Genomic DNA, 27,997 nt, shown 5'->3' on the forward strand with positions numbered 1-27,997 from the left:
TGCAAAATGCTTTTTACAAACAGACATAAGGAAGATAAATTATTCTTTGACTTAGTTCTGCAAGAAAGCTTATCTTTGAAGACAAAAGTTTGTGGTTTCTTCTATCAAAAGTGTGTCAATACCACTTGGTGTGTGTGGGTTTGTTGTTTTTTATTTTTGTTTTTTTTCCCCCCTTTGGTCTCAGCTGTTAGTACTTGAAGCAAAATTCAGTGATCACTTCAGGTGACTTATAACTTCTTCCACTGATTTTGTATTGTTTGTGTGCATGTGCACACAACCATGAATAACTAATTGTCTCTTGTTCATTTAGCTAAACTATCTTTCAGAAATAGGAAGGATATAAATCACAACTGAATGAAAAAGAAAAATATAGTTAATTTTAAAATCATACAAATAATTAATCCTAAGTGAATACATTATTTGAATTCTCACTGCACATTTCTATCAAGCTGCAAAAAAACTAAAAATAAAACAAGTGTGACCATAGCACTTCTTTGCTCAAGAAACTTTAGTGGCTCCCCCTTTCCTATAGGATAAAATAAAATCCTCTTTTAAAGCTCTTCAAAATCTGCCTCAGATCTTCTTTCAAGGTTTTTTTGAACTCCAGAAATCTATAATTCAGTTTCCCTATAATCAGTTCTCCCTGATTCTTGCATGTGATGTACCAGCTCTGGTTTCTGAGGATCTGAATAGGCTGTCTTCAAGTCCAGATACTCTCCCTTCTAGTTTCTACCTTACAGAAGGTCCAGTATTTTTCATAGGTTAGCTCAAGTATATGTTCTTCATGAAATCTACCCTGTCTTCACCCCAACAATTTCTCTTAGGATTTTTCTTAGCACATATTTTGTATTTAATTTTCTATGTCCATGTTGTTTTGTCTCAGCTGGATGATAGTTTTTTGAAAACAAGGGTTATTTAATTTTTTGTCTTTGTATATCCAGAGCATAACATGGTGCCTAGCACTTAAATGATATATAATGAATTGAACTATAAGAGCAATGATAAATAATAAACAATAATTTGAGGAGATTTCCCCCTTTAGCTTTTATCCTCATCTCAAGACACAAGTCTTGGATACCTTTGCTATCCAGATCCCAACCTGGTGAGGAAGCCATTGTGTTCTGCCCAGGTTTGGGTGGGTCTTAATTCTTTAAATAAATTGTCCAAAACTTAGTGAAACTTGAAAGTAAAGACAAAATAAAAGTTCAGATCCAGTCCCTCATTTTAATATTCATTCTCTAATTAATTATAATTAGAGTTGATTGCCACCCTTGATAATATCCCTTTTCCAAAGGGCACATAAGCCTTCGGCTGCCATCATTGTCTTTGTCTAAGAGTGAGACAGTCAAATGGCCATCCTTTCCTCCAAATACTGGCATTATTAATAAAATGATTAAATTTTATTTAACCCAGAAATTATATGTCTCTAACCTTTTTAATTACCACAGATACATTGAAATACTTATTTTGATATCTCACTATGTAGCAATGCATATACTAGATACTTTATACATCTTTATGAAATGAATGAATAGATGAATGAATGAATATTGGATGATGCATGGAATTCTGGGAAGACAAAAATTATTAAGATAAAACAATGAGGCTTCATCATTCAATGTACAGTAGAGGTAAAGAATTAATGAAGCAATTGTGGAAATCTTAATGAGTGTCAATCATGCAAAGTGAGAGACATTGCTAGTGGGTTTTTAATCCTTAAAATATTAACTTGTGGAAGCATGCTGGTACCAGTCAATTATCTATTCTAGAAACTGCTAAATTGAATAGAAATGGTGGTTATACTTTTAGTGCCTCCAAGAATTAAAAGTATCAAAACACACAATTCATATGAAAATACTCTGAGACTTGACTCTCTTAACAGATATAAACTTTTCTCCAAAAAAAGTAACTTTGAATTAAAGGAAGGCGAATCAGCTCTACCAATCTCAACCTTAATTTTAAGAACTAATAAAATTGATGTTGAAGGATCAACTACCATTTCTATTTAGTGTAGTGGGAACTTGCATCTTTTTAAATTCCCCTCTTAATTGCGGACTTAACAGTTCCCAACAAATACATTCTAATATAAAAAGAGCAAGAAGATTCATGAGGGAAATCTGATGATGATGCCAATTGTTCCAACTTTTATCTTTGATACTAATTAGTTAACTGATTAGTGTATTTCTTACCTCTGTTAATTTTAACTACCACTAAAGAGCTTTAAAGAACATTAAATTGATTTGCATATATGTATATGTTTAGGTCAACCTATTTATCTCCTCTTCTTCAGTCTATTCTTTTTTTCTTGGGTACATTTTCTTCCCTTCATTCAGGGTGACTCTTGAATATCTATTACAAAGTATAGTGAACTCAATTTGCAAAAAAAAGGCTGCAGTACCCTTTTTCTTATCTGTATCCTCAGAACTTCAAAGAAATTTCATTGGACTAGACTGTGAAGTAACAGTGGATGAAACTTCAAACTAGTTATGTGACTATGAGCAAGTCCTGAATTTCTCTCCTCCACAGTTTTCTAATCTGTAAAATGGAGATAATAACACCTAAGAGGATTGCTGTGAGGATCAAAAAAAAATGTTAGCTATTTGTATTATTAGGTTACCAGTATGAATGATTTCCCTAAACCAGAAAATTTCCCTTCCAATATTCATTCCAAACCCTTTAAATAATTTAAACTTAGTCTTCCTGAGGCAAAATGAACACTCAGTTCCTTCCTCCTCCCAGCTCCCATCAAGTGGAAGGTAGGAGGGTTAAAAGTCTATTGATTAGCACTGACTAGGAGAAGAAGACTTAGAGAAGAAGAGACTGAGAGAAAACATGAGCTGTTTTTACATATTTGAAGGGCTGCCATTTGAAAAAAGGATTAGAGTTGTTCCCATAGGGCATAACTAGAAACAATGAAGTTTCAGAAAAAATTCCAGTTTGATGTAAAGAAAAATTGTCTAACCATTATAATTTTGCAGAAGAATACAGCATTGCTTCCAGAAGTATTAGGTTTCCATCCCTGTCAGTCTTGTATGTAAGGAAGTAGAACCACTTGTTAGTGATGATGTAGAGGGTATTTTTGGTCAATGTAAGTTGAACTAGATGGTCTCTCTAAGGTCAATTTCAATGAAGAGATGTTATGATTTTGAAATGATTTTTCTGTCGTTAATTGTATGTTTCAAGGAACGTCAATTCTCTGTTCTTTTTATAAGAAAAAATGAATGGATTGAATCTTTTATATCTTATAAAATTCCTCCTACCTCTATAATCTTATTCTAATCTCTCTCCTAGGTCCTAATAGGAAAAAACTCAGCAAGGATTTATGTTATCTGTGAGCTCAGCAATTTTGGGCTTCCTTATTTCAGCACTTCAAAGAATCTAGGATTATATTAATGTCAGAACTTCCCTCAGACTGCAACCATTCTGAAACTTACTAAAGACTTCATGAGTTGCTGTGCATAAAACAACAACAATAATAATAATAATAATAATAATAATACCAACAACAACAACAAACAACCAGGATGAATAATCAGTACCTACTCAATATAGACAATTGGTCATGGCACATTGAGCAATTTGCTTAACCTTTTAGAGACCTTTTAGAAACACGATTTTCTCATTTCTAAGATAGAAACAATAATAGCTGCCTTGACTACTTCATAGGTTGATTTGGGGATTTATTTAAATGAGTTGACCACCTGTGAATTTTTTAATTGCAGTGCTAGATATAAAAACTGGGCCTTATTATCTTTAGGATTGTGAGGATTACATTTAATTTACCTTTGATGGATGTATAATCACTACATTTATTTATTTCTCCTTTAAAATGGGGTTAATTATACAAATAATATTTATTTCATATTGTTAGCCAGAGAGTCAAGGACATAATGGATGCAAAGTACTTTGAAAAGTTGAAATACTATATCCATATGAGCTATTTTTACTTATTTTGTTTTACTCTCTATTCACTCTTTAGTTCCTGACTTCCTTGAATTTTCTACTCTAGTCTACATCTTGTTAATATTTCACAACCAAAGTCACTTTTAGGGAACATACTTTTAGTGAACACACTCCTTCCTCAAATCTACCTCTTTATATTACATAACTGAAGCATTCCACACAAATAATTGGTTTCTTGTTTTAGTGAACCTAGCACATGTGCGTGTGCATGTCTGTGTGTGTGTGTGTGTGTATGTGTTTGTGTGGCCACAAACTTTTCATTTTCCAGAATAAATATGGCCTTCAGATTTTCTTTCTTCCTTAGCTTCAATTTTCTTCAATTTGAGGCCTGTTTATTTCTTTTCTCAGAATCTTTCCTCTAATTAATCCAGATTAAATTGTTTTGGTTGGACTGAATTGCATATCCTTTCTTTAATAACAGTTATCTGACTTACAAGAATCAATGCTGGTGATGGATGGAAAGCTACGCCTGTCAAAGTCCAAGAAGTAGAGTGATAGCAGACAAGCAAAGCCATCACAGGGAAGATTTGGGGAGTAAGTCTCCTGAAAATGGGTTACAGTGTTGGAGTAACAACCAAGGAGAGTGACGTGAATGCAGGGAGACAGGGAAGCAGAGCATACCAAAGATCAGCAAAAGTAGCAGGTGAATGAAGAAGTATTGAGCAGGAAGAAAAAGATGACAATACCATGAGGAATACAGCAGTAATGAGCAGTCATGGACCCTCAGATATCTGCTTTGTGGAGGGGAGGTCCCAATCAGAACAATACTGTAAGTCACATAACTAGAACCTGTGGGAGATAGTGACTCACTCAAAAGGAAGGCTTGGTGGGAAGCCATATTTTAATTCTCAGACAAAACAGCAACATCAGCAAAAAATACCAAGACTAAAAATGAAACCAATAATCATTAAAACTTATAGAGAAAAGATAAAGGGCTGACAGAAGATAAAGGACCACTGGAAAGAAGATTCTCTTGACTCTATTTAGTTTTGGACATGAGTATTTTCTTCTGCCCTTACTGTATAGGTAAAGCTTGTTCTACTTCTGATAATTTTTTAAAACATCAGTATTCACTAAAGGAGCTGATTGCCTCCTTTGACAAAATGTCACCTAGTGATACTTCCAACTTTCATCAGATTGGATGCTAAGGAATCAGATTGCTATGACAGAAACAGCCTTGTTTTACTTGGGCTGCAGTGGATATCACTCTCTCACACTCTGGTCAAATCTGGGAAAATTGATATTTAGCACTCCCCTCACAGGATAATTAAAAATTCTCCAAATTCTGATTCTTTTACCCACTGTGATTAAGAGTTCCCCTTTACAAATCTGACTGCTATTCTCTAATAGTTATTCCTTTCTTTTTCTTCAATGCACTGGTATTTGCTCTTAAACATTTCTGAGGCTCAATGAGAGATTTTGTTTGTGTTTTAAATGCATTTCCCCCCAGATAAAGTCTATTCTGTTCTTGTTGCCAAGAGAGCCAGAGTAAAAAGTAGCTAATGAGAATATCATATGTTGATGTTGCCAAATTCTACTTGGCCAAATAAGCCTAATTAGGGAAATTAATGGGTTAATGATATGCTTATGGGAAAATTCCAGCTATTAATGTTTCCAGGTGTTTGGATTATCTGGGAAAATGAGACAGAGCTATTAGAGGTTCACCCAAATTATACTTAGGTCCTTAATGTTAGGAAGGATTCTCTGACACAAATGCTAATACTTATTGAATGATTGAGCTAATGAATGAATCAATAAATCAATAAATCAATAAAACAAAGCTACCTGATTTGGATAGTTGTATCAGTCCTTCCTAGTCCTCTTAAGAAAACTGTTATATTCCTCTAGCAGTATGTATGATCTTTACCCAAGGGTACAAAATTTTATTTAAAAAAAAAACTTTCCTTCCAAATACAGACTTAGTTCAAATCAAAATGAATCTAGTTTGATCAAGTCAACAAATTTTCTTTTAAAAGTTTATCTATATGAGAAATGTACTATTTAATCCAATATTCTGGGGAATTTGTTATCTTGTCATTTTGCATATTTCATTTCAATGATATAGATGACAATTCATTCATGTGTATGCTTTGTGACTCTTGTCCTTGATACATGGTCTTCCATAAATTTTCTACATCTACTCAAAGTGCTTGGAACATATTCTCCTAACATTGGCAAGATAGTATTTGATTATCCCTTGTTCTTGCCTTATGAGTAATCTACTTTTTTTTTTATTTGCACATTTTAATGACTTATTTTTACACAATTTTTCCAAAGACAGAACTTCCTGGACGTTCTTTTCCATATTACCTGGATGTTCTCCCTACCCTGTACCTCTTAAATTAGAAATATCCTTCATTCTGATGGCCTTTCCTAGGATTAGTGGGTTCTTTCCTGAACTTCCAGTTTACTAGGAATAAAACCAAATAAACACCCAGACCAGACATTTCTTGATTCCTTTCCAAGCCATACTTGTCTTTCTCCAAAATTTCTCTATGATACTCCCATTCTTGTCCCTTCTAGATTCCTTTGATTTAACATCTTTTGTCATTAGGATATAAAGTCCTTGAAGGCAGATTTTGTTTTTGATGTATTTGAATTTTGAGTACTTAATTAAAAACTTGCTGACTTTTGCTCAATGTAAAGCTTACTCATGCCTATCATGTTCTTCTCAATTTGGTGATCATAACTTTTGGTGATCTTAAATTTCAATTTTTGGTGATCTTATATTTCAATTTTTCCAGAGACTTTAGTCTCTGAAACAAGAATGATGATACATAGATGAAAAAGAAGAGCATTGCCTCTCCTCAAGTTGCTTAGAGTCTACTAGAGAATAGGACATACATATAGGGAGCTAAGCATGATTTACACTAGTATATGAGAAGAGTAAAGGAGTTCTGACAAAATGTTAGAAGATATGGAAAAGAAAAATTGACTTTAAGCTGAAGAGATCAGAGAAGGGAGGTAAATCTAAAGGAAAATCTAGGTCCCCACATTAGTAGTAGATAATGACTCACTTATTGGTTCTTTAATTTTTAGTAAACTAAACATCAACAGAACCTCTTTTATTCACCATATCATCCTCCACTTCTCAAATTGTTTTACAAATATGACCTCATTTAATCCTCACAACAGCCCTGGGAGGTCAGTGCTCTTCTTATTCCTATTTTACAGGTGATGAAACTAAGACAAACAGAAGTATTTTTTCCCAACCTTACACAACTATTAAGAATATGGGAAAATTGCTTTTCATTTTTTATATATTTACTTGAAGATATGAAAAGCCAACTGTCTGAGATTCAAGTCAAAAATGTTTAAGACTTTCATTATTTTTCCTAAATGTGTATCTTATTGCTTATAACTGATCCTATCACTCATCTTTCTTATTGCTCTTATATTTTTAAGGTAATACTTGTTAGTAGAATACTTTACAATATTCTATTTAACAAGCACTTAAAAAACAGGAATCTTGATTTTTGAGTAAAGTAGGTATATGTCCATAGCATCAAAAATATCTTTCCTACAATGTACTGGACTTGTGATTTGTGATTTTAGCTCTGACCTCCTCAGTGCTGGCATTTCAACTTTTATTACAAACACATGACAGTCTTGATCTTAACACTGATAATGAGTCCAAGTTTGTGAATTCTTTTTGTTAAGGAAGTAAGATGTCAGATATATCATGACAGAGATAGAATGTAATTACATCAGTGAACAGGCCAGAGCTTAATTTCAGCTGCTATTTCCCTCAATATCTCAGTGGAAGAATAGAGAAGAAAAGAGAAAAAAGAGAACAGAATGAATTCAAGCATTATTTAACCATTTTTGACTACAAGTAATTAATTAGCAGATACCATCTATCTTGATTTTTTCCACAAATAAAACATTTTCTTTTTACTCTAATCCTTATTAGTCTAGAATATTAAGAAAAATACTGATGCCTTCATGAAACTTGGATTTGAAAGAATTCATTTTTGTTTTGTTTTGTTTTTTTACAGCATGACTTTTTAAAATACCCACATAGCTCTAGACCAAGTTTTAACCATTTCTTTTTTGTTTAATGACAGAAAATGACTTTGGCTCCTGCTCAAATCTGTTCTCATCAACTTTGATGGAGAAAAGAAAAAGTACTTTCACTTGGGTAGATTAAGATAAGTGATTGCGATGGATGCTTCAAGTGGGCATCATGAAGAAACAGACAGTTTCTGAATCTTATTTTGGAAGTTTCTTAAAGACTTTTGATTTCTTTTGGGTAAGTTTAGCAGTTCAGAAACATCCCTTCCAGAAGAGGAATGCATCACACCTTTTAAAACTCTTAGAAAGTTCACTTATTTACAAGGCTAAATCTTAGTTAACCTTTTACTAGTGAAGTGATCATACCAGACCACTGAAAGGCATATGTACACATGGGTAAATCACTTCACCTCAGCTTGCTTAACTGTGTAAGGAAGCTAATATTTATTGTACTTTCTGTTTTATTGCAGAATGATTAATATTTTGCAAACATTTAAAACAGATAAAAATTTTAGCTACTATTTTATCATCGTCATTCCACTCTTCAGTTTTTCAATGAATTTCAATTAGAAATAGTTCCAGGATAACTAGTTATGCTACTATTATTCTTATACATTTAGAGGCTGTATCCTTGATCTCATGTTTTTTTTTAATAGATGTATTCAGCCATATTATTAAATGCCTTCCCTGAGGTCAGTTGCTGCACTGATGGCAAAGTCTTCAACTTGAAAAGGCTACAGGCCAAGACCATAGTAGAGGGAATTAGTCCATGAGCTTCAGATTGCAGATGATTATGAACTTGATGCAGCCTCTGAAGCTGAGATGCAACCAAGTATGGATAGATTTTCTGCTTCTTGTGCTAATTTTGGCCTGACAACACAAGATAACAGAAGTTCTCTGCCAGCAGGGATCACACTATCTATATGGGGAATGATGGGGTTACCTCAAAATGAGAAATTTTGAATTCTGTGGACTTCCCTTGGCAGTGTACTTTCCAAGGAGGTACACATTGATAATGAAGTTGACACACACATTACCAGAGGTAATTTGGTGTGTGGAAGACTCTGAAAGTGTGGGAGAGAGGGGGTATGAGACTACCATACTGAAGATCTACAGCAGGGGTAGAAAACTTTTCTTTTGCCAAAGACAATTTAAATATTTATAATATCATTCTCAGATTATATTTGGTCAAAAGTTGCTAGATTTATTGAATTTCGAGTCCCCACCTGGCATTCCCTTGGCAATGATACACCAATATGACCCAAAGGCCCCACTACTATAAGAGTGGCTTACTGATCTCACTGTTGTATGTCTGTAAAACCTGGACCATCCATCTGCCATTTCAGGAAACTGAATCACTTCCATTTAAATTGTCTTAGGAAGATTCTGAAGACCACCTGGATGACAAAATACCACACACCGTGTTCATTATTGGAGTTAAATTGCTTGGGAAATATTACAAAGATCACAACTTCTATGGGTTGATCATGTTGTTGTGTATTTCCAATTGTATGCTTGCCAAAAAAGACTATTTTGTGGAAAATTCACATGGGGCAAACACACAAAGCAGAAGCAGAAGAAAATGATAGGACATTCTCAAGATCACCCTTAAGAAGTTTGATATTATTGTGTAGCATGGAAGATATTGGCACAGGACTGCCCAGTATGGTGTGCCCTCATCAGAGAGAATGCTATTCTCTATGAACCAAGCAGAATTGAAATAGTCCAAAGGAAATATATGTCCAAGTTTAAGAGAACTCACCTCAGGTTTTCACTCTTTTTGCCTGTGTAGAGTATCCAGAGCTCTTACTGGTCTGACAAGCCACAATCAGATACATTGTAACTTGTCTCTACCAAAGTGGTGTTGTTTTGGTTCTTTTTGATAATGGACAAGAACATTTAGATAGAGGGTTCAGTGAATAGTGCTGGGCCCGTTGTGAAGACCTGAATTCAAATTTGGTCTCAGACAATATTTGATCCTGGGCAAGACATTTAAACACTATCTGCCTCTTTTTGTCAAAACTGTAAAATGGAAATAATAATAATAATAATAATAATAATAATAATAATAATAATAATAATAACAGCTACCTTGCTGGGTTGTTGTGAGAATCAAATCAGACATTTGAAAATCTATTTAGCATACTGTACAGAACATGATGAATCCTATATAAATGACTATTTCCCCACCCCTCCCTTAAACTTAATATTTCATAAATTATTGCATAGTTGATAAAATATACCTTTAAAAATAACTGCATAAAAGCACTGAAATAAAATAACTCACTGTAACCAAATGTACAGTTAGAATGATAAAGATGATATGTACCTTTATTTTTCAGTGCTAGGGTTTTATAATTTGAAAGTTTTTCATTAATGAGAGACTTTTTTTTGGATCAATCGAAGTAAACCACCTTTAGTATACATATTTTTCTAATTTTTTTAAACATTTTTTCTTGGGATCCAAGAATGTTCATCAAAAAACTTCTATGTTTTTGACAAGGAAATGTTTGACTTCAGCAATTGCCTTTGTTTCATTTATATTGTTAATGTATTTTATTTTATCTTTTATTATCATCATCAACATTTCTCATTCTCATCATGGAATCATAGAAAACATACTGAGATAAGTCATTATCTGCGTTTAGTGCTTTTATTTATAATATTTATGTCTTCTATAATATTTGTATCTTGCTTTATACATGCCTAGATCACTTAAGATAAAGATAATCTATGTCTTGGTTTTCTTCAACAATGTGAGTAGCTAGAAGTAGCCTCCATCATTTGACTGCAGGACAGGAACAAGCTGCATAATCAAAACTGGCGATTAAAACAGTCTCATCTTTGCTTTCCTAGGTTTTTGTCTGGCTGAGTCTAGTGCCTGAAGATAGCAGTTCAATCACAATGTGAGCATATGAAATGAACCAAGAATGATGAAACCCTCTCCCCATCTCTTTTATCCTAGTTCTGGAAAATGGGCCTGAGGGGTTTTGTTTCTATTCTGTGTTCTTTGACTATTCATTTTAGGAACCTGGAAGTGGGAATATGAGTCATGGTGAACTTGGAGCTAAGACCCAAGGTGACTACCTTGGTTGGGAAGAAAACTGCCTGGGTGGGATGGCACTATAATCCAAGAAAGGTTAGAGGCTCTAGAATTGGAATATGGGTTTAGGCATTATAGCAACTGAGTCAAATTCTGATTCTGATTCCCTTTTCCTCTCCAGAGACTGAGTATTAGAAGGATTAAGCCCCATGTGGTGAGGTAGTATATGAATGCTGAAAAGAAAATGGATCCAAAAAGAAAAAAGAAAAAAATATTCATAGTCGCACCTGATAGTTTGGGATTTTTGAGTTATTATGGGAGTAATTAGGTGATGCAGTGGGTAGAGCACCAGGTCAGAGTCAGAAGGAACTAAATTTAAATCCAGCCTTAGATACTTGACATTTACTAACTGTGGGACCTTGGATAAGTCACTTGGCCCTGACTGCTCACATTCAGGATCATCTCCAGTCATCCTAATTCATATATGGCCTCTGGACCCAGATGACTCCAGAGAAAAAAGTGAGACTGGTGACTTTCTACATAGCCTCCTCACTCAAATACAATTCACATAGATATTATGGGCATCACCTCCATGATATTATGATTTTTTTTGCAAATGAAGATAAACATCAAGTTATAAATGTAACACTGGAATCTCTATCTCATTATTACTTAGTTTCTTCAAACATTCAAAATCTTTCGTGTGTGTGTGTGTGTGTGTGTGTGTGTGTGTGTGTGTGTGTACTTAATCTCCTTCACAAGTCAAAGTGGTTATATCCTAGCTAGCCTTTACAATTACTTTAATTTTCCCTACTTCAGGATATAAATTATACACTGCAATTAAGGGACACTATCCATCCATAACCTTGTCCACTGTTTATACCTTCCATTCAATTTAACAAATAATATAATTTACATATATTGATAAAGCTACTTATTTCTTTATTTTTATTGCTTTACAAAGCAGGTAGTTGATGCAGGGTATAGAACTTTGGGCCTAGAGTAGAGAAGACCTAAGTTCAAAATCTGAAGAAAATAACATTTGAAAAACAGAAAAGACAATAGTAAAAGAGGGGCAAAAAAATCCAATCAAGAGAAAAATTTCTTTTAGGAAGCAGAATTGGGGGCTGCTAGGTTGCATAGTGGGTAACTTCCCTGGAGTCAGGAGTAGCTTAGTTCAAATCAGGCCTCAAACAATTAATAATTACCTAGCTGTGTGACCCTTGGGCAAGCCACTTAACTCCATTGCCTTACCAAAAAAAAATCACTGAAAAGAACTCCTTAAAAATTAGATATGGCCAAATGGAAAGGTGTAAAAGTTCAATAAAGAAAATAATTACCTAAAATTTACAATTGGATAAGTGGAAGGAAATGACTCCATGAAACATTAAGAAACAATAAAACAAAATTAAAATAATAAATACAATGAAATATGAATTTTCTCATTTAAAAAATCAATTGACTTAGAAAATAGATTGAGAAGAGAAAAAATTAGGAATACTGAACTGCTTCAAAGCTATGATCTAAAAAGGGGAGTCTAGACATTACTTTTCAAGAAATCATTCAGAGAAACTTCTTGGATATCCTAGAACTAGAGGGTAAAATAGAATTTTTTTTGCAAGGCAATGGGGTTAAGAAACTTGCCCAAGGTCACAAGGTAGGCAATTATTAAGTGTCTGAGGTTAAATTTGAAATCAGGTCCTCCTGACTCAAAGGCCAGTGCACTATCCACTGTACTACTACCTAGTTGCCCCAGTAAAATAGAAATTGAAATAATCGTCTGATCACCTCATAAAAGAGCCATAAATGAAAGTTTTCAAGATTATTATAGCCAAATTCCAGAGCTCTGAGGGCAGGAGTATACATTGCAAGCAGCCAGCACCAAATATCATGGAACCATAGTCAGAACAACATAAGATTTAGCAGCTTCTAAATTAAAAGATCAGAGAACTTGGAATATAATATTCTGTAAGGAAAAAGGAACTAGGACAACAACCAAGAGTTACCAACTCAGCAAAATTGACTATAATGCTTCAGGGGAAAAATGGTTATTTAATGAAATAGAGAATTTTTTAGCATAACTGATGAAAAGACCAGAGCAGAACAGAAAATATGACTTTTAAATACAAGACTCGAGAGAAGCAAAGAAAGGTAAACAGGAAAAATAATCATAAAGAATTCAATAAGATTAAGCTGCTTACATTTTTATAAGGGAAGACTTCTAAGAAATTTATCATTATTGGGGTAGTAAAAATGAATAAACATACAAAAAGGGCATGAGGATGAGTTGACAATGATGGGGTGATATCTAAAAAATATTAAAATTAAGGAGTTAAAATAAGGATTCCTGGGGGAAGAGGGAAAGGAAAGGTAGAATAGGGTAAATTATTTCACAGAAGAGAAATATTTCAGTGTAGCAGAAGATAATAGGCAGAATTGTGGGTAATGCTTGAACCTTACTCTCATCAGCATTGACTCAAAGAGGTCTAATACACACTCAGTTGAGTATAAAAATTTGTCTTATCCTACACAGAAATTGAAGGGGAGGGGGGATAAAATAAGGGATGACTAATATAGGGGAGAGATTATTAGGGGAAAGGGTGGGCAAAAGAAATAGAGCCTAGATGTCATCTTTCAAAAAATCAGAGAAACTTCCCTTCAATTTTTGAAGATGAAATGAAATTGAAAAATGGGAGAGAGAATGAGAGAGAGAGATTGACAGAAACAGAGAGAGACAGAGAAAGGGGGAGAGAGAGAGAGAGAGATAGGGAGAGAGAGAGAGAGAGAAACAGAAAGAGATAAACAGGAAAATAAGAAAATAAGATGTGGGTAAATACATGTAATTAAAATGTAAAAAACAATTAAGCAAGTTTCTCTGATAAAGGTCTCATTTCTCAACTATATAGGAAACTGAGTCAAATTTATCAAATGTGTAAGAATAGAAGTTATCCCCTGATGAATAAATGAATAAATGGTTTAAGGATATGAACACAGAAAGTGTTCTAGAACACTTCTTCAAAAGAAGAAATCAAAGCTATCTATAGTCAAATGAAAAAGCTCTGAATCACTACTGATTAGAGTAAGGCAAATTAAAACAACTCTGAGAGAGCCCCTCACACCTATCAGATTGTCTTGTATGACAAAAAAAGAAAATACAAAAAGGAGAGGTGGAAAAATTGGGACGTTAATGCAATGTTGGTGGAATTGTAAAATAATTCAAACATTCTGTAGACAATATGGAACTATATGCAATGGACTATAAAACTGTGCATACCCTATCAATACAGGTACTATGTCTATATCTTAAGAAAATCAAAGAAAAAGCAAAAGGTCCTTTGGTACAAAAATATTTTTAGCAGCTCTTTTTGTGTTAAAAAAAGAAAAAGAAATGATGAATAGGATGCTTTCAGCAAAAAAAAAAATCAAAATAAAAACCAAAACCTGGGAAGACTTCCAAGGACTTTGAATGCTTTAGATATTATTGTTTCAATCATGTCCCACTCTTTGGGACTTTTGGGGTTTTCTTGACAAAGATACTGGAGTTGTATACTACTTCCTTCTCCATCTCATTTTATAGAAGAGGAAACTGGAGAAAACAGGGTGATGTGATTTGCTCAGAGTCACACAGAGAGTGTAAGAGTCTGAGGCTACATTTGAACTTAGGGAGATGAGCTTCTTGATTCCAGTACATTCTCCACTGTTCCACCTAGCTTTTCCCTGGTGAATAGTAGATGCTAAATAAATTTTTATTGATTATTGCCCTATTATACAAGATATTTTGCTAAGCATGAGAGTACAAAGATTAAAATAAAACCAGACCTGCCCATAAGAAACTTGCATTCTATTAGACATTTATAAAATGCTAATGAGTCAATAAATATTTGTTGAGCATTTATGATATTCTAAGAACTATTTGAACACGAATAAGGATAAAACTAATGTCATTTTAAGCATTATATATGGAAATCAGGGTGTGAAACAGCCACCCCCTTCTTTACTTTCCCTCTCCTCCAACTGAAGAGAAAACTGAGTTTTCTGATCTTTTTGAGTCAATTCTGATGAGAGTAGGGTTCAAGCATTACCCTCAAACCCCCTTACCATCTTCTGTTACACTATAAAAAATATTTCACACCTCTATTATGTGAAATAAATTATCTTATTCTACCTCTTCTTTCCCCCTTCCCTAAGGCATCCTTATTTTAATCTTAAATTTTAGTTTAGTTCTAGAGACTGTCTTTCAAGAAAGACAATAATAAACTGGAAGGTTTACAAAAGAGCATAATCATGTTAATGAAAAAGCTTTAAGTTGTGTGTGGTTGAAGAAACTGGGGATGTTTAGTCATAGAGTGAAGACTGGGGGGGCAAGAAATCAATCTTTGATTATTTATCAATGAGGTCTCCTTTCTAGTTATGGAGTCTATGATTGAATGATCTTATATTGAAAAGGAATTTTATCTATTCTGTATATTACCAAAGAGAACCTCTATGCACTGATTGCAATAAAACTACAAAGAAACAAATTTGGGCTTATGTCAGGGAAAAATTCTTGAAAATGAAAGTTAACTAAAATTAAAATGGGTTGATAAACTGAAAACTTATTTATGGCATTATGAAATGGGGCAAGCACACTGGGTTCTTTGAATATTCTCTGGGAAATACCATGATGACAGTGGAAAGTGAGGCTGCAATCACACATCAACAGGTACAGATGGTACAGGGGGTAAGTGGCATAAGAAGTACAGATTAAAATGATGCAAAATAGGGGAAAAGGCAGATGGGGAAGACAGTGGGGAGAGGAAGAGTCCATTACATGACCATAGGTAAGCACTGAGAGAACTTGAGCAGTAGAGACCTAAGGGATAGAAGAGGATTGAGGAATAGGAATTTGTGATTTTATTTTTGTAGGATTTTAGTGGGGGACTAAACTCTTATCTGTGTCTCCTAGGGGCAAGTTCATCAATAAATCTATTTCATCTCAAAGGCAATTAGCAACATTTGGTGTTTTGCTGGTCTTATTGTGAATGACTACTAGAGTTCTCTCTCCGTAAAGTGCCTGGCACATATTTCATATTCATAATATATTTATATGCATATATTTTCTCTCATGATATAATGTAAGCACCTTAAGAGCAAGAATGATTCTAAATTTATCTTTATAAAGCACTTTATAAATGCTCATTGATTGATTGATTCTATAATGTAAGATAAGGAGTGAAAGGCAGGGAAGCAAAGTACTCTTGGAATATATGAATAATTGGCAGGATCAGAGACATACTTGACTATGATGACTAAGCTGATCCTATAAAGAAAATATGTGATCTTAAAGGTCAAGTACACCCAGGGATGTGCTAGACCTAGCACCTGATAGATTAAATGGAATTAAACTGAATTGGTTAAATTTTAAGTGTGAACATTAACAATTTGGAAAGTGTAAAACTCTACAACTGAGGGTATGAGTTTACATTTTGTTGACTGTATATCCTTAAGAAAATAATGGAGAATATTAATAATGTATATTAAACACAAAAGTGGGTTAAGTCTAATTTTTCCTTTCCCAGAGACACATTTTTAAAAGGATTTTTTTTTTTTGGCAAGGCAACGGGGTTAAGTGGCTTGCCCAAGTCCACACAGCTAGGTAATTATTAAGTGTCTGAGGCTGGATTTGAATTCAGGTACTCCTGATTCCAGGGCCCATGCTCTATCTACTGCAACACCCAGCTGCCCTTATAAGCATTCTTTAGCCTAAGACTTACCACTAAGTAAAATCTAGAAAAGGAAGCATAAGGCCTATATGAATTCATGGAGGCAGGTGATGACATTTAATTTAGGAAGCAGTTAGTAAACCAATTTGTCTGGAATTTAGAGCCCATAAAGTGGTATAATATGTAATAAGATTGGACATCTAAGTTGAAATCTGAAAGATGATCTTAATTTCTGTACTTGTTCTTTAGTTTACTCATTACTTTTTGTCTCTGATTCCTTCCTGTTGACCAAGTCTATTTTGTCTGCTCTAGATTCATTTTCTTTCTGCCCATTAGGAATGCACAGTCTGCCACTTTGATAATACCTTTTCATACTTCACATTTTGCTTGTTACTTAATCTCAAATCCTGGTTACTCTTTCCATATCCTTCCTACCCTGGAACTGCTAAATGGTGCTCCACTACATTTTTGCTTTTAACCAGAGATGGACCCTCACTTCTGCAGGACAATGATTTTACTTTTCTCATAGTAACTATTAAACTGTTAAATGGTTTTTCCAAACTCTCTTTTCTAATAAAGATCCCAATTCTATTCTTCCTTTTGTTTTTGCAGATGGTCATGTTTTTCTATTTTACTGAGAAGATTAAGGTAATTTGATATAAACTTTTAAAATATTTCATCTATCTTTTTATTCCCTCTTATTTCAAAGGGAGATATGCCCTCCTTCATTACAATATTAACATTGCCTCCTTCTTCTATAGCCTTTCTCTTGTCTCCTCCTGTCCTCTCCTCTATTTTTAATAATTCTCTCTACTAACATCTCCCCTTTAGCTTACAAACCTGCGCTCAGATTTCTCCATTTAAAAAACAAAGATTTTTCCATTCAAAAAAACAAACTAACACAATCCTTTCCAAAGACCATTCCTCTCCTTTAGGTACTCCATTACAATAGCTCTCTCCAGGAGTCAGAAATTATCTCCTTATTGATAAACACCATAGTCTTTTTGTCTCTTCTCAACTTCCTTGATCTCTATATAGCATTTGTATTAAAGCTCTTCCCCATTCAAATTATGTCTTCCCATCCCTCCCTCCCTGCCACTACCGCCCACCCCCCAGCCCCAGGAGCTACCAAGGCTATCTACTAAACATTCTAATTGTTGTCTATCAATTTTGCTGACTCTTCTATCTTTATCCCTTAAACAAGAAGATTCCATTAAGGCCTCTCTTTAATATCTGTCTCTGTCTCTGTCTGTCTGTCTGCCTGCCTGTCTCTCTTTTTGCTGTCCCCTCTATGATTTCAGTTATTATCTCTATGATTATGACTTCTACTTTTCCATCTTTACCTTATTTTTCAGACTTCTAGTCCTAGATTGTTAACTGTTAAGTTCATCTGAATATCATGCTGGTATCTCAACATCAACATGACTAAAAATAAACTTAATATATTTCACCCTTCTTCCTTACCCACTAATTTTCTGCTTCTATTAATGGATCACTATCCTTCCAGTCCCTCAAGGTTATATAACATTGGCATTATCTTGGACTCTTTCCTCTTTTTCTTTCTACATGGACATTCAGGTGCAAACGGTTGTCACTTCTACTTTCACAATATCTATTTTATCCAGTTTTTTCATATGACTCTTCTCCCACTGAATTCAATCTTGTTCAGGCCTTCATTTCTTTTGCCATAATTATAACCCTCCAACTAGTCTTCCTATCCTCTTTCCAAATATCCTTCCCACTGTGGCCTGAGTAATTTCCCTAATGTACTGTTATTATCATGTCACTCCCTTTCTCAAAAAATTTGAGTGTGCCTCCATGGGGTACTAAATAAAGTTAGGACTCATTTCAACCTAGTCTGACTACAATCTTCCTGTCAGATATAGCTTATTACTACTTTTCACAAATTTGAAATCATGGTAACCCTAGACTATTCACTGAATCCTGTTCACCTAAAGCACTTTGCTATTACTCTGTCTTGGATTTCACTGTCTCCTTTACTTGAAATAGATTCTCACTTGGAAAGTCTCTCTTCCTTCAAAGGCATAGTCAGATTTTCTCAGTGAAATGTTCCGTATTTCCTCAGTCTCTCCACCAAGTTGAAAGTGATCTCCAATCTTTGATTTCTTTTAGTACTTTATCATGCTCTCCCCTTTGCATTATCACATTTTACTTTGTATCATAATTCCCTTCATATAACATTATATTTGCCTCTCTTCACTATTATGGAATGAGTTCTTGGAGGGCAAAAATAGTGCCATTTTTCAACTTTGTATCTTTGCTATCTACCACATTGCCTTATTCATATTTAAATGTTTGTTATATATTTATGATGTTAAAGGAAATTATATAAACTAATATTCAAGAAAGTTTAGAATAATACAACAGCCAGAAAGATAATCTACCTATATTTCATCTATAGAGCAGAGTGGACTTACATGTAGGTAGAGGAGATAGCTATCTATTTGATGTGATTGGAAAGATGGTAAAAGCAAGGAGTAAGAAATCAGCCTAACTCAATGAATTTCCTGCTAGAAATTCTTTTGATTTAAGGCATTATATTTGTTACAATGCAAGTTATCCTAGAAAGATGGGGAAGATAAACACACTGATTTAATTGTCATTGACATTCTTTTTTTTTTAGGTTTTTTTTTTTTTTTGCAAGGCAAATGGGGTTAAGTGGCTTGCCCAAGGCCACACAGCTAGGTAATTATTAAGTGTCTGAGACCAGATTTGAACCCAGGTACTCCTGACTCCAAGGCCGGTTCTTTATCCACTATGCCACCTAGCTGCCCCGTCATTGACATTCTAATGTGAATTAGTATAATTTTTTTTCAATATAGTAGCCAACTGGGAGCAGATTTTGAAAGAGATAAAAAGATAAGCAAGGTCCAGAGTTTGTGATATCTAGAGGAGCATGGTCAGGGGTCAGGATGTGGAGGCTTAGAATTCAGGGAAAGAAAAAGGACTGACAGGAATGGAGAAAGCATTGTAGACAAACCACTTACCATCAATCCTGGTTGTCTCATTCCTGTCAGAATTTTCCCCAGATTCCTTGGGCTAGCTTTGTTAGAGAAGCTAAAAATAAATTGTATTTTTGGGAAAAACAGAACAAAACACAAATATTAACACTCCAGTCAACTGAAAGATGGTTTTGTTTATCAGGATCATTATTAAACCTCAAGAAATAAGATTTTATACAGTTTCTCCCCACCCACTCACCCATAGCCTAATTTTTTCCCCACCTGACTAAACTTTAAACTGATTTTCTTTTCTTTTCATTTTTTTTGAAAGGCAATGTGACTTGCCCAAGGTCATATAGCTACATAAAATAGTAAATGATGGAAACTGCATTTGAACTCAGATCTTCCTGACTCCAGGGCCAGTGCTCTATCCACTATGCCACCTAGCTGCACCTTTAAACTGATTTTCAAGATTAAAGTAGACTATGAATAACTAGGTTTAGTAGAAATGAAAGACTATTTAATTTAGTACAAGCTGACCAGGGTCCAAACTCTCACTCCTTGTCAAGCACCTGGAAAAATCACAGCTCTCTAGGTCTAATAATTTCTGTAATGAGGGGGTAGGATCAGGATCCTAAATTTAGATCCAGAAAGGACTTCAGTGGCCATCTAATCCAACTCCCTCATTTTATTGAGGAGGAAACTGAAGCCTGGGAGGTTGGGGGTAGGGAGTTTAAAGTGACTTTCCCACTATTGAATGATAGGAAACATCAGAGCTAAGCCTCAAAATTGGGTCTCTCTGACTTTAGCACTAGCACTCTTTCCATCACATCATAAAGAACTCTAACCTCACCTTCTTTCTACCTTTGGGATGATAATGACCACAGGATTATTGTAAAGGATCAGACCATAAACTGCATCAGCTTTGGAAATAGGGGCTCTCTCTCTCTATCTTTATCTTTCTTTACATTTCAAGTTTTGTAAAGCCTTTTCCTTTTGCTATAATGATCTGAAGTTTGGAACAAGTTTGGATGGTTGGTGGGGTCTGGGAAGGAGGAACAATCATTTATTTAGTGCCTGCTATCTGTCAGGTACTATGCTAACATATAAAAAAATACATGTTCTCCTATTATCTTGTTCAATCTTACAATAATTCTATGAGGTAGATATTAATATTATCCCTATTTTACAGTTAAGGAATCTAAGTGCAATTGACTTGTTAGAGCTGCACAGCTAGTCACGGGTCTGAGGTTGGATTTCAACTCAGGTCTTCCTGATTCTAGGACCAACACTGCATCACATGGCTGTGTCTGTATATAAGCTTATTTTACCTATTTTATAGATTAAGGAAAATGAGGCTCAGGACAATTGATACATTCTAATAGTTCTAGAGGTGGAATATGCATCTATCCCTCAGAGCCCTTATAGATGCCTCAGGATAGAGGGAACTAGAAGATTTTGATTCTACTTTTAATTTGCTGAATGTCGCTGGTCAAATTACTTCCTACCTCTGGGTCTCATTTAATTATTTGTAAAATTAAATGATCTCTAATGGATCTTCTAATTTTAAATATAATGCAGTCATCATCATCATCATCAATAATGATTTTCTCCCTCTTCTTGTCCTTCCTCTTGTTTTCTCCCTCTTACCTATTTTTCCCTGCATTATCTCTTCTTTCCCTCTTCCCAATTGTCAATCAACTGTCCCTGCAGAATCAGGCAAGTTTGCCTTGCTGAAGTCATCAGCTTCAGATAGAGAGAACCAAGATATAGCACATATGAGGCCGGTAAAACCAAGGCCACCACATATCAAAAGACCTCCTAATTAGGCTCCATTGTATACTTCCTAAGACAAGGCCTAGAGATCATAACTTTCCTAGATCATTGCCTCTGTTTCCATACATGACTCACTGCCATCAAGGCAGAGAACAACCTTTATGGAGAAGGGTCCCCACTGTTTTGGAGAGGCAGATAAACCCAAGAGTCCTGGAAATAGCAAGGCTACTGTCTTCTCCCTTACTGTTCTTGCTTTCAGTCTCACCCCTGAAGTAATTATACCAAGAAGATAGTCTCTGTGGAGATGGCAATTGCTTCTGCAGTTTTAGCCTCAGGGGCTTCAGCAGTCAGTTATTGAAGACTCAGAAAAGCAAGTTCTTATTATTGAAGTCCTTGGCTACATCAAATGGTTCAATCTTAGAAATGGAAATTTTTTTTTCAATAGAAATTGTATTAATGAAATAAATTACACTATGCTTTGCCACTGTATCCTAAGGACATTTCCAAGTGACTTACAGTCATTGTTTCCTATGTGTGTTACCTTCCTCCATTAGATTATGAATCTTTTACAAATGAGGAAACAGAGGGCAAGTATTCATGTGATTTTGAACAATGACATAGGTATTAGAAACAAAAACTGAGTCTGTCTTCCCAAGTACAAGTCCAATATTTTGTTTCCCAAGTCATATTCTTCCTTCTAGACTTTTTTAGGGTTTTTCAAAGCAAATAGGGTTAAGTGACTTGCCCAAGGCCACACAGCTAGGTAATTATTAAGTGTGTGAGACTGGATTTGAACCCAGGTGCTCTTGACTCCAGGGCCAGTGCTTTATACGCTGCGCCACCTAGCTGCCCCCCTTCTAGACTTTTAAAGGTTAGAATTCCATTTTTGTAATAAATATATGTGCTTTATGGAGTTCGTTTTATTCATCTGCAAAGTAAAATGTATAGTCTGCATCATCTATAATGTCTCTTCTGGGGATATAATTCTATGTTTCTGTAGTTACCTGTAAGCAGTGCGTGTGTGTGTGTGTGTGTGTGTGTGTGTGTGTGTGTGTGTGTGTATGTGTATTGTCACCAGTGAGCACAAGACCATCTCAAACATAAGAGATATGTGTCATTATTTTAAGTGGGCTATAGAGCAATTTAGATGAAATTATTTAGGTTCCAAGCAATAATCTTAGGAAAATTTTAATTTTACAAACCTTTTATAGAGTCAATCAACTATCCTTGCATTATCTCTTCTTCCCTCCTTCCCAATTGTCAATCAACTGTCCCTGCAGAATCAGGCAAGTTTGCCTTGCTGAAGTCATCAGCTTCAGATAGAAAGAACCAAGATATAGCACATACCAGGCAGGTAAATCAACTATCCATGAAATTAACTGTTATTAAGTTCAATTCAATATAATTTAATTCAATCAAATAATCACTATTAAGATTACATGATCTTGAGCTAAACTCTTGAAGATATTCAAGCAATAGATAGACATTTGCTACCTCATGGAGTTTACATTTTAGTAATTTAGCATGAGATAAATTAAACATCTTTTGTTTAATTACTTGGGAAATCCCTTTTGTATGAGTTTCCTCCATCGACTCTTAGACTCTGGTATCTTATGTACAGCATTCAATATTTAGGTACTATCTTAGTCAAGTATAATGTTAGCTTTCTTTTAGCAAGTTTCCCTTGCCAAAACTCATTAAAAACATTTGGATTGAACAATTTAACGATATCTATGGGAATACTTCACAGCAGACATAAGTTTTCCCTGAAGGTTTTTCATCACTCTTCAATCTTTTTTTCCCCCTCACCAATACATTACTCATTACCACTCAATGTGGTATGTTAGGATTTTTTTTAAGTCTTTTTTCCTCTAACATCCAAGGATTTGATATTCCAAGTCAGTATATATAGAAAATTTTTAAGCAAGGGTCTAACATCTATGATGATTTTCTAGAGGTTGGGAAAAGGAAGACCAGAGTCAGTTGCCCAATCAGATTGGGAACTCAGAGGTTGTTAAATGAATGAATGTAAAAGTTGTTTTTTAAAACATTTACTAATGACAGGTGCTGGTTCAAAAGCCAGGGAAACCATAGAAAAGTAAAGATTGTTCCTTCTCTTAAGGAATCTTTCCTTTTCTAATGAGGACAAAACATGCTTAGGGGTGTTGTGACTAGATGGCTGGGCCAGTGAAGGGTAGATTGACCCATTTCTTCTAGTGACAGCAGCAGAGATGATTTTGATCATGGTTCTGGAACTAGAGGCAAGAGCCTACTCTCTGGTCTGGTTGGCAAGGTCTTTCATATAGGGAATGAAGGAGTGATATCCAATGTCTGCCAAGTTCTAAACAGGCAGCCTGAGAGACTGTGACAATTACTACCCTATTCTTTCATATTCTAGGGAACTGCTTTTTAGCATTCTTTTGACATTCCCCAAACAGAAGACTTCGTAGTAAAGCAAGAATACTAAAGACCTTGTGAGTTACAAAAACAGATGTGTAATGGCTTGCTTCCCAAGTTCTAGTCACTAAATCAGATTTACTTAAACCCCAAGGCTCAGGTTACCCTAGCATTTGTAAACAGAGGTACCACACTATTCCTGACATCAGTTTCTAGCTTTGCTAATGAATTATCAGGATGGATAGGTAATTCTGAAAAATGGTCCACATTATGGACCTCTTTTTTTTGTGTCTAGACACATCAACACTGAAGATCCCTTTTTTAGAAATTGTCAGTTCCGTCTATTATGGTCTGGATGCAGCTGTTGGTCTTATTCAGTTGGGTGTACCATTCACTTATCAGAAAGCTCATAATTTTTTTCACTGCTTTTTCAGAGAAGAGGAGATAAAATGCAGTTATATATAAAAAGATTTTTAACGTGCAAAAATATGCATCTACACTCTGATATTTTTCAGGAGTGTAACAGATTGAGTAGAGACAGGAAAACAAAATAAACAATGGATCTAACAATTCAAATGTAAAAAACACAACCACTCCCCAAAATAAAAGCTGAATGTTTCAAATTAGAAACAATAAGTTTGTCATCAAAGAAAAAAATGATATATTTCTCTGTTTCTTTGTAGAGATTGAAGGTCCATGAGTTTGGAATAGAGTATATACTATTAAATGAATCAAGAAAGGAGTAATCAACTTAGAAAAGATATTCATATTTTTGGGATTTTTTAATACATGAGCCCCAAGGTCACTTCAGTAGTCAAGGTTTGGAGTTTCCTCATCTGTAACATAAAAGGAAAAAGGCAAGCAACTCCATTATCTTTGCCAAGGAAACCCTAAATGGTGTCACAAAGAGTTGGATATGACTAAAATGAATAAACAACTACAAGCACAATCTATGTAATTATATATTTCCCTGTTTTGAGGTTTAATTGAATTGTTTATTGGTATACTGACATTTAAAAACATTAAATTTCATTCAAAACAAAGTAAATTAGATTGCTGTATTTTGTCTCCTTTTGAAAAAGAGAATGGCTCTAGACATACATGGAGCTCTTCTTGGAATTCAGACCTCACATCGTCATTATTCCCTCTCATTTTTCCTCCCCTCAATGAAATGATTACCCATAGAATATTTTTCTTACTCCATTTTCCCTAAACAAAGAAACAAAAAAAGCAATTTCTTCTTTCTGAAATTTTCTAACCTAGAATAGTTCCAATTCAACATGGCTTCTTCTTCTGTCTAGACAATCATCTACAGGATTCTCCTTCTTCTGTGAAGAAATCCTTTATAAATCTCTAATCCTACCACATAGTTTCTGGTAAAAAGGGTAGGCCAAGAATTCTTTGGTGACATTTCTAGTACATAAACAAACACAAAGCACACATTTATATATCCTCAACAGATCAGCAGATCAGCTGTTGGCAAACAACAGGGATAGCAGCTGCCATCATTTTTATTCTGGAATCTTCAAAATGTGCCCCTGACTTTTAGTTAAGCAAGGTTGGATTGAGTTCAGTTTAGGGCAGGAGTTATTTTTCTACTGGCAAAAATGGAAGACTCTGTATGCGTGTGTGTATGTGTGTTTGTGTGTGTGTGTGTGTGTGTGTGTGTGTGTGTGTGTGTGTGTCACTATGTGTGTATACCACTATGTGGGTCTGTGTGTCTCTGTGTTTGTTTGTGTGTGCCTATGTCTGTGTCTATGTATGTCTTTGTCTTTCTCTGTGTGTGTGTGTCTGTGTGTGTGTGTGTGTGTGTGTGTATGTGACTTCTAATGATCAAGGGATTTTAGAAAAAATGAGAAGCCAATTAGGTCAAACAATTGACTTGAGTTTTGGCCCCTTCAGTGCTATATGGCACTCCAAGTTTGTTTGATGGATAAGTATGAATTCACTGGGTTGGGAACGCTGAAGCTGTTAACTTTCAAAATCTTTCTCTCAGCAGACAAGTTCAATCAGTATAGGAAGTACAATGGGGCATGAAATAGTTACTTTGCATTAAGAAGCAATATAATTTATTCCTTGAAATGCCTAAAAAAATGAACAAATGCATTTTAGAGGCACAAGAACATGTATTCTGTACTGTAGGCTAAGATTAATTCAGCATAACCAATGAAGTTACAAAATCATTTTTTAAAGTTATGCCTGTTCAGAGGGTTTTTGGTGGAAAGCTTATGACTTTATGAGAAATTGGAGAACATGCCTGAGCCATCAAAAAAAGAAGAGAAGGCAAAAAGGAAAAATATGAGAAAAAATATAACAGAGGACTAAAATTAGAATGAAAATCTTGTTCAAGGAGTCACATATCTTTTCTACAAGGAAACCAAATTGCATCTACTATTTTAGTGGTAAATAAAAGCTAATTGACCCATTTTTAGTCATCTCAAATTTCATGAAATTCTAATTTTAGTTTGCAAAATGGTACAGTTTTAAGAGATGGGATCCATAATTGAACAGTTTTTGAAAATAAATCAGTTTTTTTTACTTTTAGCTTAAAAAAACTTTTCTTTGTAGCCTCTCTCAATAATATAGAAATTATCATAGTTATATATATAATCATACAGTCCTATTTTTGGATGTTCTTCCTTTTAATATGTTTCCTGAATTTTAATTACTTCCTACTTTGTTTCAACTGTAATTTGCTTTCTCATCAGTAATTTTTTTTAACGTAGGTTTAATTGTAAAATGGGAAGAGTAGTGTTTTTATACTCCATTTAAGAAAAAAGTGATAAAGATTATCTTTCTGAAAAATAAATTTCATTAATAACTTTTATGCCTTAAATTAAAATCATTCCTGGTATTTCTATCAATTTCCTCTAAGATTAGAACTTGCTTCATAGCAAAGACAGAAAGAATTTATTTATCAGTTAGCATGTGCTAACAAAGTAAAACAATAAAGCAAAAAAGGAAATCTTTATGCAGTAAATACATCAAACAATGCATAAAATTCTGCTCAAGTAGTTCTCCATTTCACCTCTTAGCCTACAATAAGGTTGGTATTTTGTTCTCTGTTTTTTTTTTTAGAGGAAAAACCAGATTTTAAATTTATTTGGTATACAGCTTCCTTTTTATGATCTTTACTCTATATTGTTAAGTCATTGCATTGCTAATTATTATGACTCTCCCTATTTTAGGCCATATATGTTCATACAAATCATTGAAGTCCCTTCATCTATCTTCTTTTCACTGAACAAATCTATGTATATTACTCTAGTTTTCTGTTTTGTTTTTTCTTTTGACCAGCTAATAATTCATTGACACTGAGGTTGGTAATTTGTTACTAAAAGTTAACATCCACTTGATCCCTGATTTCCTTGGGATCACAATTGGGAAATCAAGGGTACCAAAAATTTGAACTTTTCCTGAATAATTTCAAATTTATTTTCAGTATAAATGGTAAAATTCACAGTTTTACCAATGGTGTGTTTACATGTCAGTCTTTCCACAGACCTCCAATATCGAATATTTCTTTTTTAGGGGGAGACCTTGGGAATTTACAAGAGATTAAAGGGATGGGGTGGTTAGGTGGGGCAGTAGATAGAGCACCAGCCCTGTAGTCAGGAGTACCTGAGTTCGAACTAGACCTCAGACATTTCCTAATTACTTAGCTGTGTGGCTTTGGGCAAACCACTTAATCCCATTGCCTTGTAAGAACCTAAAGAAAAAAAAAGAGATTAAAGGGAAAACTCAAGAGAAGTATGAGTTTTCAAAATAAGGTGCTGCTATATGTATGCACTTCCTCTTTTTCTGGCCCCCATTCTTGGAATATGAATCTTACCATTTTTTTTTAACTATTTCCCTTCTCTCAGAGAAAGAAGTAGAGTAAGACAAAAGGGAGATTCAAAACTCATCATCTTAAATCAGTTCTTTGTTATGGAAAGTTCAGGAAGGACTGGTTTGCTCAAACATACATCTTACCTCAGCCTCTGAATGGTTTCTTGGCAGATGTTGGGCAGAAGTGAAAACCCCAACACTGAGCTTAAAATCCAACAGCCTTGGCCACTTCACAGAAAGTAAAATCTTTTTCAACATTGGGGAGTATAATATCTAAGCTCACCCCAGCATGCTCACACATGTACCTTATC

General features: G+C 34.6%; 1 long non-coding RNA gene across 1 annotated transcript; it reads right to left on the bottom strand.

Moving 5' to 3' along the window:
* On the bottom strand, positions 1–27,992 carry LOC141520900 (uncharacterized). The gene is made up of 4 exons (XR_012477790.1): positions 27,831–27,992; positions 19,731–19,800; positions 9,271–9,374; positions 1–350 (listed from the first exon to the last, which is right to left on the bottom strand). It is a non-coding gene; the product is annotated as an uncharacterized LOC141520900 (long non-coding RNA).
* Between the last annotated feature and the right edge of the window lie 5 nt (positions 27,993–27,997).

Source organism: Macrotis lagotis, chromosome 1, assembly GCF_037893015.1.
Source record: "Macrotis lagotis isolate mMagLag1 chromosome 1, bilby.v1.9.chrom.fasta, whole genome shotgun sequence".
In the NCBI taxonomy this organism is placed as follows: Eukaryota; Metazoa; Chordata; class Mammalia; order Peramelemorphia; family Peramelidae; genus Macrotis; species Macrotis lagotis.